The sequence below is a fragment of the Lontra canadensis genome, unplaced genomic scaffold (genome assembly GCF_010015895.1).
Source record: "Lontra canadensis isolate GAN:19392208 unplaced genomic scaffold, GSC_riverotter_1.0 scaffold193, whole genome shotgun sequence".
NCBI lineage: Eukaryota > Metazoa > Chordata > Mammalia > Carnivora > Mustelidae > Lontra > Lontra canadensis.
The window spans coordinates 730,605-751,950 of NW_022631187.1; positions in this window are offsets into that span (position 1 = coordinate 730,605).

A 21,346-nucleotide genomic window follows, 5' to 3' on the forward strand; every position below is an offset into this window, starting at 1 on the left:
CACACCTACGACCCACTGCAAGAGGCAGGCTTTGGAGTACCAAGGACTGCCCTATCAGGTGTGAGCCCTGGGCCCTGGCCATTTGCCCTTTGACTGTTTCCTGAGATTATTAAGACATCAGGATGAAGAAAGGTAAGAAGGACTGCCATCTAGTCCTAGGGACTCAGAGAGGGAAAGAAGGGAAATACCTTTCACAGACCACTCTCTGAGACTACAGGGGTTGTGATCTCAAGGAGGTGGCTAGTGGGGAGGGAGCTCTGGGGGGTTTGTGGGGTAGGGGAGGACCTAAGATTAGCTTTTTGTTGAGACTATTGCCCTCAGGCAGTCTGGCTTGGGATGTCCCCCTCTTTTAACTAGCTACTACAAAAATTTCAAATACACACAAAACTAGGCAATGCAACAAATTTTTATCTTTGTGTTTATGTTTTTTGTTCATCTTCAATAATTACTAATATTTTGCTATACTTGTTCCATATATTGCCCCGATTATTTTTCTTGAAGTATCTTTTTTTTAAGATTTTATTTATTTGACAGATAGAGAGAGATCACAAGCAGGCAGAGAGGTAGGCAGAGAGAGAGAGAGGGAAGCAGGCTCCCTGCTGAGCAGAGAGCCCGATGCGGGGCTTGATCCCAGGACCCTGAGATCATGACCTGAGCCGAAGGCAGAGGCTTTAACCCACTGAGCCACCCAGGCACCCCTTTCTTGAAGTATCTTAAAGCAATTCTAAGATATCATGTCATTTCACCCCTAAATACGTCACTGTGCATACAAAAATAGGAATGTTTCCTTCCAAAGTGATGCCACTATTACCCTTAACAAATTTTGTAATTCTTGAATAATACCTAATATCTAGTCCCCATTCAAATGTCTTTTAACAGTTGGTTGATTTGAATCAGGATCTAAACTAGTATTACTGATTGTATTTGAAAGTTATGTCTTTTAATTCTCTCTCTCTTTAATTTTATTTTGGACTTTAAAAAATTTATTTGACAGAGAGAGACACAGTGAGAGAGGGAACAGAAGCAGGAAGAGTACCTCCAGTATTCCAGGAGGAGTGGGCAAGGGAGAAGCAGGCTCCCCGCTGAGCAGGTAGCCCCAGACGGGACTTGATCCCAGGACCCCAGTATCATAACCTGAGCTGAAGGTAACTGCTTAACGACTGAGCCATCCAGGCACTCCTCTCTCTTTTTAATTTTTCATTATAAAATAAAATATAGATACAGAAAACCAGCTAAAATAAATGTATGGCTTAATAAATTATTAGAAGACTAATACCTTGCAGTCACCCCTACATCAAGAAATAAAACCCCAGAAGACTCTCATGTGCCCCATTTCAGTCACAACCCTCTTCCTCCTCCACAAATAACCATTATCCTAACTTTTTTTTCTTTTTCAAAATTGCTTTGGCTAGCTGGGTTCTTTGTGGTTCCATATAAGTTTTAAGGTTGTTTATTCCAGTTCTGTGAAAAATGCTGTTGGTATTTTGATAGGGATTGCATTAAATCTATAGATTGCTTTGGATAGTTTAGACATTTTTAAAAAGATTTTATTTATTTGAGAGAGAGCAAGAGAGAGTGAGAGAGAGCATGAGATCGGGGTGAGGGGCAGAGGGAGAAGCAGACTCCCCAGTGAGCAGGGAGTCTGATGAGGGGCCTGATCCTGGGACTCCAGGGTCATGACCTGAGCCAGAGGCAGATGCCTAACCAACAGAGCCACCCTATCCTAACATTTAAAGTAATCTTTTCTATGCATTTCTATGGCTTTATTACCATAGTCTTACCCATTAAAAGAATTGATAGGTTCCTAGGGACGGCTGGGTGGTTCAGTCAGTTAAGCGTATGCCTTTGGCTCAGGTCATGATCCCAGCATCCTGGGATCGAGTTCCACACTGGGCTCCTCGATCGGCAGGTGCCGAGCCTGCGTCTCCCTCTGCCTGCCACTCTGCCTGCCTGTGCTCTCTCTTTCTCTCTGACAAATAAATACATAAAGTCTTTTAAAAAATGAAAAAATTGATATATTCCTTAAATTTTCCTTTTTAAACTTTTTATTTTGGAAAGTTTTAGACTTATGGGAGAGTTGCCAAGAGAGCATAGAGTCCCTTTACCCTTCGCCCAGCTTACACTTACGTTAACATCTTATGTAACCAAGGTAAAGATATCACAGGTAAGAAACCAATACTGGTACATTGCTGTTAACATCAGAGTTCATTTGAATTGCACTAAAATTTTCTCCTAATGTCCACTTTCTGTTCCAGGATTCTACCAGGTCTCACATTGCATGGAATAATCATGTCTCCTTAGTCTCCTCCAAGCTGTGATACTTTCTTGATCTTTCCTTTTATGACCTTGGCATGTTTTAAAACTTTATTTTATTTTTTCACAGTTCCAAGATTCATTGTTTATGCACTACACCCAGTGCTCCATTCAATACGTGCCCTCCATAATACCCACCACCAGGCTTACCCAACCCCCCCACCCCCCTCTCCTCCAAAACCCTCAGTTTGTTTCTCAGAGTCCACAGTCTCTTGTGGTTTGTCTTCCCCTCTGATTTCCCCCAATGACCTTGGCATTTTTGAAGAGGTTAAGTCTGTTTTCATTTACAGGTTCCTCCTCCATCACTTTCTTTTTCTGACGTTATTTATACCTTGAAGAGTCCACATTTGACCTGGAGAATTTTCCACAGCCTGGACTTTGTTTACAGCATGCCCATGGTGCACTTCAGTAGGTTCCTCTGTATTTCCTGAAGATTGGCATCTGGATTCAAGGACTGGATCAGACTCAGCTTTGAGTCCTTTGGCAAAACCTAAATTTGCTTTTAATAGAGAACAATCCTCCTTCCCACCCTCTTTTTTTTTCCCATGTCATTGGTCTGTTGAAGACTGTTCTCCCTTAGAGTCAGCCAGTGTTCCAGGCCTCAGTGCCTGCTCTACTAAGCAAGGGTGATGGTGTGGGGCCTTGTCCCTAAGTGAATCCCAAATACAGGCTAAAATGAGAAGGGGAAAATGAGGCCCTCATTCCTCTCGCTGACTCCTGTCTCTTACCGTGTTGTAACTTCATGCCCAATGAAGCAAATGGAATTGTAAGTTTGTTTTTATTTTTGTTGGTTTTTTGCTTTTCACACCTGAAGACTGTATGCTTCTAAAAGGGTAGGGACTATACCTAATTTGTCAGGGCCTCTGCCCCTAAGGCCCTTATTATTGAATGAATGATCAGTGAGTGAGTATCTTAATTTGAGATCTTGTGATCAGGATGGTTTCTTATGGGTAATGAAATCACTGGAGTCCTAGGGAGTAGTGTAACCTGGAGACCTGAGAGGGGGCCAAGAAGCTGTGCAGAAATTGAAGATAAGGGACACATTACAAAAGGGAAAGGAAGAATGAGAGAAAGGAAAGGCAGCTGCTGACCTTTGAGTTGGTTTGGCAGAAGATGGGGAGGGCCCTCGCCACTCCATGTCTTTCTGCTGATTGGATACCAGCCTGGCCCTTGAGCAAAGGCTAGCACTCAGGTATTGCAGCATCACAGCCTACATAGGTGTTGACATCCTTGTGGTTGAGTGTGGGGACTAGCCTCTGGTAACATAGGGGAGATTTAGCCTTCTGCCTTTCCATAATAGAATTTTCTGAGCCAATATCAACTCCCTCTCCATGTTCTCTCATCCTTCTAACTTACCTTTTCCTGGGACTTCTGGATTAACTGTTTTTTTTTTAAGGCTTTTTTGTAATTTATTTATTTTTTTCATTTAAATTTAATTAGCCAACATATACTACATCATTAGTTTTGATGTAGTGTTCATTGATTCATGAGTTGCGTATAATACCCAGTGCTCATCACATCATGTGCCCTCTGTAATGCCCATCACCCAGTTATCCCATCCACCCACCCACTTCCCCTTCCGCAACCCTGGATTAACTTTTAATAATCTGTGCCTCTGCAGTTTTCCCCCTCTATTTCCTCCCATTGTTTCTGAGAAAAAGGTGGTAAGTTGGCGAGAAGACACTCAGGCTACAGTGCTGACCCATACATATATTTTTCCTTGTAGCAGCAGATCTCATCCTTTATTTTAGTGTTTAAAATTTATGGACTTCCATATGATAATAGTAGTATTTTTAATATTCATTGATTGAGAAATATGGAATAAACTCAAGCACAAAGAGTATATACCATGACAGTATATACAACATGTCATTTGGAAAAAATATGTGCAAACATATTCATTCTAGACAATGCTTGGGTCATGTGGGAATTTCCAGAACTTTTGTAATAATTAAGTTACTCCTCCCCTCCACTCCCCAGTAGTTTGCCACCTACAGTCTGGAAACAGTGGCTGTTCACTTTTTTCAAAATGGAAATTAATTTATTGTTTTTCCTGATTATATAAATAATCCATGTAAATCACAAAGAGTTCAGACTACTCAGGAAAGCATAAAGGGAACAAAAGTCACTCATAATCTCATCACCCAGAAATAACCAGTTAATGTTAACATCCTGGTGTTTCTCTCTCTTGACTTTTTTTCTGTACAAACATAGACATAGATATGGTGTCACTGAAGAGTTTGGGCTCCAGAGTCCAGCATATCTAGGTCTGTTCCCCAGCTCTGCCATTCCAGTGAACTATGGCAAATTACTTACCCTCTTCCTGCCCAGTTTCTTTATCTGTAAGAAGACAAGTATAATACTACCTACACCCTAGGGTTGTCGTGAGGATAAAGTAATTAATGTAAATCACTTTGTTCAGTGCCTTGTTCATATATATACTTATATTTAAGGCTCAGTGTTATTATGTATAATTTATTAACAAAATGGAATCATAGTCTGTGTACTGTCTTGTAACCTACTTCTTCACCTAGCAGTATATTATGGGCATTTTTCATGTCAATTTCCTTCTCTGACAACATATATCACATTTCATTATATGGATATGCCATGATTTATTCAACTAATCTCCTGTTAGAGAGGAAGCACAAGTTTTTAGACATGATTTTTCCATTATCTGGTCAGGCTTCTAGGTCTTCTACTGGTAGGTGAACAGAAACCATCATGTACCTGCAGATTCTTCAGTGACACTGCACAGTTTCCTGCCTTCTAATACCTTTTAGGATTTACTGATACATAAGTGGGATGCTTTGTTAACCTGGGAGGTGGTCAGGGACCAGGAAACCTGGTCAACAGAATCAGCTTCTCTCTCCAAGGAGATGATTGGGTCTGAAGAGAGGATTTGACCTTTTTCTCCAAACAACTCAGAAAACACAGTTTCATGAAGGTCCTCCCAAATCCTACTAGACTCAGTGGGGCTGCTGCTTAACTTCACCTCAACTCCCGCTCAGGGAATGTTTAAATGTAAGCCAAGTCTGGGTCTGTGAGAACATGTCGAAAAATGGGGCTTGTAAGCTGTGGATTACTGATCAGCCTGTATCCAGGAAAAACTGGGGTAAGATACCTGTTTTATCAATATGTTGGTTTCTATGATTTTGTAGTATTTTCTCTTATTTTTGAGAAAAAAAAATTAATCTAGTCCCACCTGAACTAAGGGTGAGAGTGATTGCAATTTTTTAGGCCAGAGACTTTCTTGGTATGTGGGTAGTCCTGGTCACCCTGAATTATGTCAAAGAAAATGGAATGGTGGCCAAAAGAAATTAGGAAACCTGGGAATGTGAGAACTCATTGTTAGTAAGCATACTGATCCTTTCTTCTCTCTCTCTCTCTCAAACGTGACCTTACAGAATTAATCATAAACCCTCGGCTAATGATACACTCATTGTTTCAGGATGTTCCTCTTCTTGATCTTATCTGCCTGTATTTATTGATTTGTGTTTTTCCAGTAGGGATTTCCCTCTTGAGCACTGCACATGAGAAGTAAGGTCTTGTCCCTGGGTCACAACTCAGCAGCTAATTGTCTGGTCTTGGCCTTCACTTCCTTTCCAGAGGCCTGAAGATACCTTCTTGATGCCAGAGCTCTGGTAATAGAGTTCTTCTTTCCCTTATGTTCTGGCCTGGTAAGGACTTATCAGAACAGTGTCAAATCCTTAAGTGAGTTCTGTCACCATAGGATATTGACAGAAAGTAGCCAAAGCAGGTCATGGAGAATGATGAACAGGCATCAATAATCCCCCAAGCAAATGGCGGTCATATGGAGAACTAGATATCAGAAACAAGTTGAAGTTCTAAGACCTGGGAAGTCAACAAGATGTGGAGGCCAAGGCAAGAACAAACCAAAAAGCAAAGCCATTCCAAAAAGTGACAGGGCCAGTGGAAACCATTCAGTTCTGGTCCTAGGTCAAAGGTGAGTGGGGATTGGAAGAACAAGTGATCTTGAGCTTCCTGTCCAGGTGAGTCTTGCCATTTCTCCACCAGCTTTGGCAAGCCAGTCGTTTGTCACACAGTGTCACTGGCCAACCTCAGCTAATCCACCAAGTGACACTGCCTACCTCTGGTTATCTGCTTATTCCTTCTAATCTTGTTTTGTGTTCTAAACAACTGGGTGCATTCATTCTGTATGGTGTGGGCAGATATAAGCCTGGGGTAATAGGGATCAAGGATTTGTTTAGTGCAGTGTGATAGCTGTGGGAGTGAAAACCAGAGTTTGCAGAGAAAGACACTGTCATATCCCAGAATATGACAAGACAAATGCTAACTGGGAAGCTGCTTCAGCTTCTCTAATCCGTCAGTCTGAAGAGGAAAGGTTTATGGACCCGAAACTTTCTGGTACCTATGCACCCACACTCGAGGGATTTTTTCTAACTCACAAGTCCAAGCACCATGTAACAGAACAGCTATTTATCTCAGAGGTTATTCACCTGATACAGTAGTTTGCCCCCACTGGCCCTTTGATGTTGCTGAAAGATCATACTTTCTCACCCTTTCCACCCTTGGTGCCAGAGAGACTACAGGAGTCATAAAGAATCAAAAAATTCTTCATCTTATCTTCTGGGAGAAACTAACTGGTGTGGCTTGACTTTTTCAAGGCCCCGCCTATATCTTACAAGGTACAGTACAACTGCTAAAGTTACTGTAACTGCAGGAGGGTTCCCTCTCCACTGCAGGGTAGTGGTGAATTACATTAGCTGGCATTGTCCTTAATCTGTTACAAAAATACAAAACTTCATGTGTGCTTTATTCAGTTTTTGGGAATGAGAGAAATGCCTGTCATGTTCCAACACCACTACCTGTTTACATTCAGGCAACAGAGAGATCTAGGAGGAGCCAAGATCTACAAGCTGAGCCACATGTTTCAAACTCAAATGTCTCTAGGGAATGGAGATACTGGAAACTAGGGGACTGGCTGAAAGTTACAATAGGGAATGGTGGGGATTGTGGTGAACTGGAAAGGGCACACTCCTTCAAAAGCACTTCAAAGTTGGTTTTTCCAAATTTTTTGGTGAAAATTTCAAACATACAAGAAAGTTAAAAGAATAGAATAACACACACTTGTATATCATCTATCCACCTCTTTGACTCAACAATTGCCAGTACTTTTTATGTGTATTTTATCTCTCTGTATTTGAATGTATGTACATATATATGTGTATGTGTGTGTGTTTTCATTTTCTGAACCATTTCAAATTTTAAAAAACAATAACTGTACTGTCTAAACAAAACTCAACTGCAAACTGATTTGGCCCCAAAGCTGGTAATTTGTGACCCCTGGGGAATAACTGGTATGAAGGGCACATACCAAGTGTGGGGTGCCTAGCAGTGTGGTCAACATCAAAAGATCGAACATGAAACAAGGGGTGGGCCAGCAGAAATAGGCCTGGGCTGCCAGCTCTTCCCCAGCCTTCTTGTCCTAAAAAGAGCATATAATGCTTTTCAGATCCAATGGGGTTTTTTCTTTGTATTACTGTGAAATAGATCATATGCATAAAAGAGATGAAAGAATAATCATGAGAACACATATGTATTTATCACCCAGATGAAGAAATAGAATGCAATCTGCAGCTTCAAAGGCCCTTACATGCCTCTCCCTAATATTCCCCTCATCTCCTCCACCATAAAACACCACTATACTGATGAGTTTGTCTATTATTCCCTTGCTTTTATCAGTGGTTTTATCATATACGTATATATGTGTCCTTAACAATAAAACATTGTTTAGTTTTGCCAATTTTTATATATATGCACATACATGTATACATATGTAAGATAATATTTTTTAATATTTCATTTATTTATCTGTCAGAGAGAGAGAGAGAGAGAGAGCACAAGCAGGGGGAGCAGCAGACAGAGGGCAAAGCAGACTCCCTGCTGAATAAGGAGCCTGATGTAGGGGTTTGATCCCAGGACCCGGGGATCATGACCTGATCCAAAGGCAGATGCTGAAAGGACTGAGTCACCCAGGTGCCCCATAAGATGGTATTCTGCTGTGGCTTGATTGTTTTCATTCAACACTAAGATTTTGAGGTTCATCTTTTTGATATATGTGGCTCTGTTTTCTGTATTCCAGTGTATGAATATGGATGGATGTACCATGATTTATTCATCTGTGCTTTTATTGATGGATATTTGGGTTGTTTTCAGCTTGCTTTTGTTACTACAAACCATGCTTCCAGGACATTCTTATATATGTCTTCCGATGCTTATGTGTAAAAATTTCTCTAAGACACATGCCTAGGAGTAGAACTGCTGAGTCATAGGTTCCATGCATATTCAATTTTCCTTTAACTGACTTTTTAATTTTTACTGATCAGTTTATTGTTGAATGCTACCTTGTTGTGGTTTTAACTTGTATTTCCCCCATTACTAGAGGCTGAGAATCAGTTCTATATTTATGGGCCATATTTCTTCTGGAAAATACTTGCTTATGTCTTTTACTCTTTTTTCTGATGCTTGTTTTTCTTTTACTGCTCTGTAGGAGCTCTTTGATATAGTCCGTATTCTTTTTTTTTTCTTTTTTTTTTCAGTGTAACAGTATTCTTGTTTTTGCACCACACCCAGTGCTCCATGCAATCTGTACCCTCTCCAATACCCACCACCTGGTTCCCCCAACCTCCCACCCCCCACCCCTTCAAAACCCTCAGATTGTTTTTCAGAGTCCATAGTGTCTCATGGTTCACCTCCCCTTCCAATTTCCCTCAACTCCCTTCTCCTCTCCATCTCCCCTTGTCCTCCATGCTATTTGTTATGCTCCACAAATAAGTGAAACCATATGATAATTGACTCTCTGCTTGACTTATTTCACTCAGCATAATCTCTTCCAGTCCCATCCATGTTGCTACAGAAGTTGGGTATTCATCCTTTCTGATGGAGGCATAATACTCCATAGTGTATATGGACCACATCTTCCTTATCCATTCGTCCGTTGAAGGGCATCTTGGTTCTTTCCACAGTTTGGCGACCGTGGCCATTGCTGCTATAAACATTGGGGTACAGATGGCCCTTCTTTTCACTACATATAGTCCGTATTCTAATCCTTTGTCAGTTAGATGCCATGAATGTTAATATACCCATCCAAGGTATAGAGGACATAGCTCTGGAGCCAGACTTCCTGGGTTCAAATCCCAGCTCCACCCTTCACTAACTGTAATCTTAGACAATTAACTTCTCTGTGCTTCAGTTTCCTTAACCTCCTCGTTTTTCTTATCTGTGGAGTACAAAACTCATAGAGTTATTGTGCCAATTAATGAATTAATATATGTAAAATAGTTAGAATGGCACCTGGCCTGTAGTAATTAACATGTATTTCAATAGAATGTTCCCTAAGGGCAGGGATTTTTTTTAAATTTTTTTTTATAAACATGTAATGTATTATTAGCCCCAGGGGTACAGGTCTGTGAATCGTCAGGTTTACACACTTCACAGCACTCACCATAGTACATACCCTCCCCAATGTCCATAACCCCACCACCCTCTCCCGACCCCCCTCCCCCCAGCCACCCTTAGTTTGTTTTGTGAGATTAAGAGTCTCTTACGGTTTGTCTCCCTCCCTATCCCATCTTGTTTCATTTATTCTTTTCCTACCCTCCAAGCCCCCCATATTGCATCTCCACTTCCTCAAATCAGGGAGATCATATGATAGTTGTCTTTCTCCAATTGACTTATTTTGCTAAGCATAATACCCTCTAGTTCCATCCACATTGTCACAAATGGTAGGATTTCATTTCTTTTAATGGCTGCATAGTATTCCATTGTATATATATACCACATCTTCTTTATCCATTCATCTGTTGATGGACATCTAGGTTCTTTCCATAGTTTGGTTATTGTGGACATTGCTGCTATAAACAGTCGGGTGCACGTAGGGCAGGGATTTTTTACATCTTTTTGATTTGTTCATTGATTTATCCTAAGGACCATTATCAGTATCTGGCACATAGTAGGTGCTCAATAATATTTGTTGAGTGAATGATCTTTCTCTTAGTTTGTAGATTGTCTTTTTACTTTCTTTAGAGATGTTTCAAAGTTATTGATTTTAATGCAGTTGAATTTATCAATCCCTTCCTTGAAGGTTTGTATTTTTGTGGGTTGTTTAATAAAAGTTATTCCCCACTTTGTGGTTATGAAGACATTTTTCTAAAAATTTAAACATTTATTATTCCTTTTAAAAAAGATTTATATTTTATTTGAGAGAGAGAGAGAGTGAGAATGCACCAACAGGGGGAGGGGCAGAGGGAGAGGGAAAGGGAAAGGGGAAGTAGTTTCCGTGCTGAGTGTGAAGCCTGACACGTGGCTTGAGTTCATGACCCAAGCTGAAATCAAGAGTTGGAGGCTTAACTGAGTGAATCACCCAATCACTCCAACCAACTACGTTTTAATGCAGTGTTCTAAGTACTGGGGTTACAGCAACAGTGTAGACAAAGTCCCTATCCTCATGATGCTTATATTCTAGCAGGGGGAGTGGCAGGCAGAGGGAGAGAAGGGACAGAAGACAACAACAGAATGTGTGTGTGTGTGTGTGTGTGTGTGTGTGTGTGTGTGTGTGATATATATGTAAGGGGGATGGGGAATGGGAATGGGCTGCCAATTAACGTAGATTGGTCAGGGAAAGCATGTGACTATCTAGTGAAAGAGCCATTCTAGACAGAGGGTACAGCAAGTACAAAAATCCCTGAGGCAGGAGTGTACTTGTTCAAGAAATTTATTCAAGAAACAGCAAGCAGGTCAGTGTGGCTGGAGTAAAGTTAGGAACAAGTAAAAAAAAATAGTAGGAAATAATAGTCAGAGAAGTGGTGATAGAATTAACCATGGTAAGTCTTTGAGGAAATAAATTATTTTGGCTCATCAATGCCTGCCCATTGGGTAGAAGCAAGGCCTGGATTGGATTCCTAATATTGTCTCCTGGTCTCTGGTTTATCTTCCCTTCTGCACTACCACCCATTTCATCTTTGGAAAATTCCCTTTGTACTTGCCACTTTCAGATGCTCTCTGTTACTTATAAGATAAAGGCCAAATTACAGTTTCTGAAACCTCACGCATATCGTTCCTTCTATTTGGAACATCTTCCTACGTCTTTTTTGTTCAAGGTCACATGGCCAATACAGTTAAGACCGGAAGTCAGTTGTCTTGTATCCCAGTGGTAACAATCAGAGCTTGTTAGAACTGGAATGATTTGTATTGGTTAGGATGTAGGTTCATTGCATGTGAAGGAGATCCAAAGTGAAATGTAGCCCAAATAAGGTAAAGATGTATTTCTCTCTCTTTTGGATACTATGAGGTGTCTGAGCTGTTTTGCAGGTCTACTCAGTGAAGCCGTCAGGGGCCCAGGCCCCTCCAGCCTTCATCTGAGTAGCCTACATTTGCATTGTCCAAAATGGCTTATCTCCTAAACTATTGTAGCAGCCTTTTAATGATCCCCTTGCTTTGGTATTTGCCCTTTTAATTAGATTAATTATTTGACTAATTAATTAATTTTGAGAGACAGAGAGTGCATGGGCGGTGTCGTGGGTGGGAAAGGTAGAGAGAATTTTTTTTTGAAATTAGTTTAAATTCATTTTAATATATTTTTTAAGATTTTATTTATTTATTTGAGAGAGAGAGAATGAGAGAGAGAGAGAGAGAGAGCAAGAGAGAGAGAGAGAGCCTGAGAAGGGGGAAGGTCAGAGGGAGAAGCAGATTCCCTGCTGAGCAGGGAGCCTGCTGTGGGACTAGATCCCTAGACTCCAGGATCGTGACCTGAGCCAAAGGCAGTCGTTTAACCAACTGAGCCACGCAGGCGCCCAGGTAGAGAAAATCTTAAGCCAGCTCTCCACCCAGAGCAGAGCCTAGCATGGGGCTCAATGTGGGGCTCCATGCAAGGGATCAATGTCATGACCCTGAGATCATGACCCAAGCTGAAATCAAGAGTTGGAGGCTCAACTGACTGAGCCACCTAGGTGTTCCTGGTATTTGCCCTTTTAAATTCTACTTCTCACAAGGCAGTTAGAGGAAGCCTTCTAAACTTCAAGGCAGATTTTTCCATTCCCTTGTTCAAAACCAGTGTTGATGTGGAATGTTACAACGAAAAGATTAGGTTATCAGCACACATATTTTGGATCAATCTTAGAAGCACTATAAGGAAGATATCCCCAATGTGCAGTACCTATCTGTACTACCTTTAAAATATTCTCCACTCCAAAGGTGAACCTGAATCTATAAAAGCCTCTGGCCAGCTTCCAGTTTAGACAAAATAGGAGAACTAAAGCACCAAGTTAAAAGACACCATGAGAAGTCTAACAGACAAATCCTGAATTTGGGATCTTATATAGGACAGTGATCTAGTTTCTTCAAGAAGTCAGTGGTATAAAAAATGGGGGAGGAGAGAGGGAATGCTGCTCTAGGTTAAAAGAATTTATTTAAAATAATTTAAAATATATTTACATCATAAACCAACTATAAAAAACATTCTGAAGGCAATGAGGGAAATTTGACTATGGACTAAGTATTAGATGGTACTAAGGAATTACAGTTAATTTTTTAGGTGTGATAATGACTTTATTGTTATGTAAGAAAAGAGTAATTTCTCTAGATGTGACATATGTAAAGGCAAAATTTACCTGAAAACACTTCAGCTAAATCAAAAAGGAAAAGTTGGAATAGAGGAAGCAAACAGCAGTATCTTTTCAAAAATTATTTTAAGTAATCTCTCCATCCAACGTGGGGCTCAGACTCATGACCCCAAGACCAAGAGTTGCATTTGCTCCACCAACTGAGCCAGCCAGGAAGCAGTAGTATCTTGGTAACTGTTGAATCCCGGTGATAGCTTATAAAGGTTCATTGTAGTATTATCTCTTGATTTATACATGTTTAAAACTTTTCATAGCAAAGATAATTGTAACCCTTCCAGCAACATCTCATGTTAGTAGAATATCCCAAACCATCATACTGGTCTGTGGGGTCCTACTTGATCTAGTTTTTGTCCATTTCTCTCACGTTATCTTCCATTCTCTCCCTGTTCATTCCACTCCATCCAGTGACCAGGAAATCTTGCTGTTTCCTGAACATGCCAAGGAGAATTCCTCTCAGGCTTTTATCTTTGCTGGTCCCTCTGCTAGGACTGTTCTTCCTCCAACATTAACATGACTGGCTGCCTCACTTTAGTCAGATCTTTATTCAAATAATACCTTTCCAGGGAAAGCCTCCCTCAGCAACCTCACTGAAATAGGACTCCCCATCACACACTGGTCCCTGATTGGCCTTATTTTTCTTCATGGCACTTACCACTATCTAATGGTCTTCCTTTCTTGCTTGCTTATCCGTCTCCCCCAGCTAGAACATAAGCTCTGCGAGGGCAAGGGCTTTGTTTTGTTCAGTGCTACAACCCCAGCATCTAGAACAGTGCCTGTCACATAGTAGGAACTTCACAAGCATTTGTTAAAATGTTGAAAGAATACTGTTATGATAGCTTGAAAGCACTAGTGATGTGGGACAAATAACAATTTAGGCTGACACATCTGCAGAATGGCTAATCCTCTAGGAACATGTGCTACAATGACCTATATATGTCATAGGGTAGGAGAGATCTTTGGGATAAAAAAGTAAGGCATCTCCTAGACTCTGCTTGTCTTCAGGGAGGACTTGTTTGCACAGATGCTTTTGGGTTGTGTCACCTGGCTTACCTCCCGGCAGTTGGGTTTGTCAAGGGGGTGGAGTCCTCCTCCAACTATTGGTGTAACTACTCTGTTTTCTGACTCACCCATTCCTTGTCCTAGGCCATCCTTAAGCTGAGTTTTCTTCCAGTTACTGGGGAAGAGAGGAAAAGTGGTTATTGAGATAAAGCTCTCCCAGGTTCTAAGAGCCAGAGACGAGGCTTTAAAAACCTCTTAGTTTTTCCTCAGACATTATGCCTTGAGACTGGGGTGATTTTGGTAGTGGAGGCCCATGAAAGGTGGTTCCCTATGGTAGTCTTAGACCTGAGGCCAGCAGTGAGTCTGAAGGTCCTTTCCTTCCCCCTAACAAGGAACATTCTCCTTCATCTATTTCCCTCCAACCTCTCTGCATTGTCCCTCTTGATGCTCTCTTGTCATGCAGTCACTGGATAGTAGTGAGTCTGGGTCTGTGGCACATAAGAGAAGCCCGTTCAGGGATGCCTGTGCAGAGACCCCATTCAATTCTTCAGCTCAACAAATTCTGGGGGAACTTGACTTTGTTGCATGCTCAGACAATAGTGTTGTGCCATTGGGTTGGGGGTCTTGCTTTATCCTAGGAAACACCAGTGCCAAGGAAAACTCTTTCAGCCCCCTTATTTGAATAACTTGCTATTGCATCCTAGCTAACACTGCTACTATTCTGATTTAATGTGAATATTTTTCGTGTGCTTTAACATCTACTTGTGCTACAGCCCCCTTATTTGAATAACTTGCTATTGCATCCTAGCTAACACTGCTACTATTCTGATTTAATGTGAATATTTTTCGTGTGCTTTAACATCTACTTGTGCTAATTCTTCCACATTACTCTTAGTTTTCAAAAATTGTCTGGTTATTTTTTTTAAGTAGGTTCCACACTGGACATGGAGCCCAATGTGGAGGGCCTGACCTTATGAGCCCGAGACCAAGACCTGAGTGGAGATTAAGAGTTGGATGCTTAACTGCTTGAGTTACCCAAGCATCCCTTCATGGTTATTTTTTGACTGCTTATTCTTTTGGATGAATTTTAGAATAGGTTTCTTTTTTTTTTTAAGATTTTATTTATTTATTTGGCAGAGAAAGATCACAAGTAGGCAGAGAGGAAGGCAGGAGAGAGAGAGGAGAAGGCTCCCCGCTGAGCTGAGAGCCCAATGTGGGGCTGGATGCCAGGACCCTGAGATCATGACCTGAGCCGAAGGCAGATGCTTAACCACTGAGCCACCCAGGCGCCCCTAGAATAGCTTTCTTAAGTGCCAAACAAAACTTGGGGGACCAGGTTGTGGGTATTAGAGAGGGCACGGATTGCATGGAGCACTGGGTGAGGTGCAAAAACAATGAATACTGTTACGCTGAAAAGAAATTTTAAAAAAAGATTTTAATTAGAAGTGTATTAAACATTCAATTTAATTTTGAATAATAGTTCTTTTTGGAAATAATTAATAATCAATATCTTCACAATATTGAGTTTTCTCATCCAGTAACAAGGTTTATATTTCCATTTATCTACCCATTCCTTTATATATCTTAGTTTTTATAAATCTCTTTCCTATTACATTTTTGAATTGGTGTTTATTAATATACAGGAAAAATTGATTTTGCTTATATTATTTTGTATTTAGCCACTTGACTGAACTCTCTTATCAATTCTAACAATTTCTCAGTGTATTCTCTTGAGTTTTTAAAGAAAGCCATCATATTGTTTGCAAATAACTTAAAGCCTATTGATTCCTGCACCAAGTTCAGGCATTAAGATGTCATAAGGTAAACTCATATCCTACTGATGCAATATAATACATTGTAATTTGTTCCCCCAAATTCATGTCACACTGTAAAAATACAAAAATTGGTAATGAAAATAAATAAAAAAGAAAATCCAAATATATACTTTTTGAAAACTCTCATTAACTATATAAGACAAAACGCAAAATAGAAATGTTGCATCATAAACGTTTCTTTTGGGGGTTTATTTTTCCTCAGGGGCTGGTCTAAGATGTCCATTGTGAATATATGAAAAACCACTGAATTGTATACTTCAAAAGTGTGAATATGGAATGTGAAATGTATTCCAATTTCTTAAAAAAACAAAAATGCAAGTCCTTGAATTTCAGAATGAGGATGTCGTGTTTTTCTGCTAAATATGCCTTAAGTAAATGTAGGCATTCTTTATTATTCTTAGGACCTTAGAGTGCATTTTAAAATAGGGTCGTCTTTCTGGAAAGTTTTTGTTGTCAATGAGATGTGTATTGACACATGACAAATATTTGGAGCAGGATAATTTCTGGGGCATCTCTAAGAGTGGCCCTTTGCTCTCCTATTTCAATGAAATCTTTATGGCTGAGGTCCTTTGAGAATCTAACCATGCATCCACCTCTGATTTATAGCCAAGCCTTGGTTTGTATTTCTTGGTATTGTAGATTTGTGACAGCAAAACATTACAAAATGTCCTGTTTCATTGATATTAGACACCTGTTTGGAAATAGTAGCCTTCATTTTCAGTGATTTCATTTAACTTTGCCAGGAATTTCACTAATACTTTTACAGAAAACTCCTCCCCCAGTTCTGATATTACAACACATGCTTTTCTTCCTGTAGCTATTAAGTCAGAAGTATACTCTGCTCATAAAAATATTTTCCTTTGATTACCTCACTCGGCCTATTTTTATGTGTTATTGAGAAATAATATTTTTGTTGAAATTGTTGCTCATCTTTTTTGTTATGGAGTCAAAAGTCAAAATATTGGGGCGCCTGGGTGGCTCAGTGGGTTAAGCCTCTGCCTTCGGCTCAGGTCATGATCTTAGGGTCCTGGCATTGAGCCCTGCATCGGGCTCTCTGCTCAGCGGGGAGCCTGCTTCCTCCTCTCTCTTTGCCTGCCTCTCTGCCTACTTGTGGTCTCTCTCTCTCTGTTGAACAAATAAATAAAATATTTTAAAAAGTCAAAATATCACATTTTAGTTTTAAGTTATAGCTTTTCTTGTTTTTTAAAATTGATTTGGCATTTCTTTTCTTATGTATTACAGAGAGTGAAAAAGCCACTATAATGTAATTTGTTAATAGTTGCAATACTACACTGATAGAATTCATAACAAAACATTTGGTAAATTCCACTTCACCAAAACTCAAAGTATTTTCTCTCTAAAACACCTGTTAAGAAGATAAAAAGACAAGCTACAGACTGGGAGAAAGCATCGGCAAACCATATATCCAACAAAGGACTAGTAGCTAGGCTATATAAAGAATTTGCAACAGATCTAAAATGGGCAAAAGACAGTGAAGAGACATTTCAGTAAAGAGGATGTATGGGGGTAGCTTAGTCGTTAAGCCTCTGCCTTCCGTTCTGGTCATGATCCCAGAGTCCTGGAATCAAGCCTCGCATCAGGCTCCTTCCTCAGCAGGAAACCTGCTTCTCCCTCTCTCACTCCCCCTGCTTGTGTTCCTGTGTCTGTCTCTGTCAAATAAATAAATAAATAAATAAAATCTTTAAAAAAAATAAGAGACTATATGGACAGCAAATAAGCACATGAAAATATGTTTAACATCATTAGCCATTAGGACAGTTGTAGTAAGTGCCTGACAATTAGCTCTTGGATTGCAACACAAATGCCTGGCATTAAGTTTTTTTTTTTTTTAAGATTTTTTTTACTTATTTGACAGACAAGTATGCAGAGAGGCAGGCAGAGACAGAGAGAGGAGGAAGCAGGCTCCCTGCTGAGCAGAGAGCCCGATGTGGGGCTCGATCCCAGGACCCTGGGACCACGACCTGAGCCGAAGGCAGAGACTTTAACCCACTGAGCCACCCAGGCGCCCCTGGCATTAAGTTTTGATTGCCAAAGCATCCATATCGAAGACATTAATCTCAAATGAACACATTACCAGCCACACAAAGCCTGATGACCCCAACCATAAGGTTCCCTTTTAGAAAGCCCTGGTGACCCAGATAAATGACTGCGTGACCTGGCTTTTCCCTTCCCAAGCTTTCATTCCCACTCTTCTGTCTTAAATTCCCCCATTCAGAATGAATCTACGAAGCCATAGGCAGCCCACCCTTTACCCCAGTAAAGGCAGAACCCCGGCTCTGCACACGCTTTTTCTCTAGTTCTACCTATGATGTCACTGTGTGGCACCTGGCGTGCTGTGTACTCTCCAGAACCTGAGTAATACACCTTGGTTTTTCCAAGTTCCCTGATGGTTATTGCTGAGGTGTGTCTTGCATTCATAATAAAAACCACAAAAACAGGGCCAGCCACAACACTGACTCCAATGGGGAACCTTCTTTGTGGATTTGCCCCAGGCAGTCTGGGTCCAGGTGAGAGATTGATCTAAAACAAAAATGCAGATCAAAATTACAATGAGCTAGCAGTATGCATGTATCGGAATGGCTAAAAGTAAAAAAGAAGAAACAGTGACAATACTAAATAACTAGCTAAGATGCAGAGACACTTAATCCCTTATATATTGCTGATGGGAAAGTAAAGGGGTACAGCCACTCTGGAAAAGAGTGCGACAGTTTCCCACAAAATGAAATGTGCGATTACCATATATCTCAGCGGTTGCACTCCTAGGCATTGATCCCAGACGAATCAAAACTTCCATTTGTACAAAAACTTATACATGGATGTTAACAGTAGCTTTATTTGTAATAACCTAAAGCTGGAAATAATACAGATGTCCTTCAATGGGTAAATGGTTTAACTAACTCTGATGCATCCAGACCACAGAATCCTACTTTGCTTCAGAAAGGAATGAAATATTGATACATAACAACTTGGGTGGATCTTAAGGGCATTAGGCTTAATGAAAAAAAAAACAATCTCAAAAGATTGCATACTATATGATTCCATTTATATAAGATCCTTGAAATGATAAAACTATAGAGATGGAAAATAGATCAGTGATTGTCAGGGTGCAGGGAAGAAGGTACGTGTGTGTGTGATTATACAGGTGGAGTTCTAGGAAATTACTCTACGGTGATGGAACAGTTCTATGTCATAAGGGTAATGGGGGCCATACAAATCTGTATATGAGATCAAATTGCATGTATACACACACATCTACACACAATGAGTGTGCATTAAATGGTGAAAACTGAGTAAGGCCTATAGTCTAACAGTATTGCGCCAGTGTCAGGTTTCTGTTTTGATACTGTACTCAATTTTACAAGATGTCACTATCATGGGAAGCTGAGTAAAGGGTCCAATGGGTCCAGCATCCTGTGAATCATTGCAAAATAAAAAGTATTTTAAAAATTTATCATGTATTTTTAAACTTACAAGCCACACATTTTTCCTTAAATTAAAAGGCTGATTTTTCTTAAATGTTACTTTTTCCAGATATAGTCATATACTATAAAATTTGCCAGTTATGGGGCACCTGGGTGGCTCAGTCGGTTAAGCGTCTGCCTTCGGCTCAGGTCATGATCTCAGGGTTCTGAGATTGAGCCCTGTATCAGGTTCCCTGCTCACTGGGGAGTCTGCTTCTCCCTCTCCCTCTGCCTGCCACTCCCCCTGCTTGTGCTCTCTCTCTCTTTCTCTGTCAATATAAATAAATAAAATCTTAAAAACTAAAAAAAACAAAATCAGCCGGTTTAAAGTATACAGTGTGGTGGGTTTTAGTTACTCACAAGGTAGCATAACCATCATCACTATCCAATTCCACAAAATTTTCATCATCCCCGAAAGAAACTCCATACCCATTAGCAGTCACTCCCCCGTTCCTGATAACCACCAATCTACTTTATTTCTCTCTCTGTCTCTTTATCTCTATATTTGCATATTGTGGACATTTCATAGAAGTGGAATTATGTAATACACAACCTGAGTTTCTGGTTTCTTTCAATTAGCATAATGTTTGCAAGTTCTTCCATGTTGCATGAATCAGTATTTCATTCCTCCTATGACTGAATATTATTCCATTGTACAGGTATACCACATTTTGTTTATCCATCAATTGATGGACTTTTGGGTTGTTTTCATTTTTCTGCAATTATAAATAATTGCATATGATCATCCATGTACAAATTTTTGTGTGATGATGTACTTCCAATTTTGGGTGTTTGTACATAGGAGTGGGACTGCTGGGTCATATGATAACGCCTTGTTTAACTTTTTGAGGGAACTGCCAACTTGTATTCCAAAGGGGCTGTACCATTTTACATTCCTAACAGCAGTGCCTAAGGGTTCTAATTTCTCCATATCCCTCAATAATACTTGTTACTGTCTGTCTTTTTTCATTATCCTAGTGAGTGTGAAATGGTTTCTCATTGTGGTTTTGATTTGCATTTCCCTAATGATTAATAATTTTGAGCACCTTCTCGATTGTAAATCTTATTTGGAGGGATGCCTATTCAAATTCTTTGCTCATTTTTAAAAAGATTTATCTATTTTTATTTATTATTTATTATTTTTTAAAGATTTTATTTATTTATTTGAGAGAGAATGAGTGAGAGACAGCATGAGAGAGGAGGAGGTTAGAGGGAGAAGCACACTCCCCAAGGAGCTGGGAGCCCGATGCGGGACTCGAACCCGGAAGTCCGGGATCATGACCTGAGCCAAAGGCAGTCGCTCAACCAACGGAGCCACCCAGGCGCCCAGATTTATCTATTTTTAGAGAAAGAGTGTGAGCGAGAGAGAGTATGCATCTGCCCGCGAGTTGGCGGGGGGGAGGGACGGCGGAAGGGGGCAGGGACAGAGGGAAAAAATCTCCAAGCGGACTTCCCACTGAGCGCGATCACGGAGCCCACCCCATCTGGAGATTGATCTCCCAACCCACGATATCACAATCTGAGCAGAAACCTAGAGTCACACACTTAACTACCACTGGGTGACTGAGCCACCCAAGTGCCCGCCTTTGCTCACTTTTACCTGTGCTGCCTTTTTGTCTTCCAGTTGTAAGAGTTCTTTTTATATTCTGTATGCTAGACTCTTATCAGGCACATGATTTGCAAATTTCTCCTCTTCTGTGCTTTGATTTTCACTTTCTTGATCGTTTTCTTTGAAGCATAAAAGTGTTTAATTTTAGGGGCGCCTGGGTGGCTCAGTGGGTTAAAGTCTCTGCCGTGGGCTCAGGTCCTGATCCCGTGATCCTGGGATCAAGCCCCGCGACTGGCTCTCCACTCAGCAGGGAGCCTGCTTCCTCCTCTCTCTCTCTGCCTGCCTCTCTGCCTACTTGTGATCTGTCAAGTAAATAAATAAAATTTTTACCAAAAAAGTGTTTAATTTTAATGAAGTCCAACTTACTTATTTCATCATTTGTTGTTTGGGCATTTGTGTCTTATCTAAGAACCCATTGCCAAATCCAAGACCAGCAAACTTTAC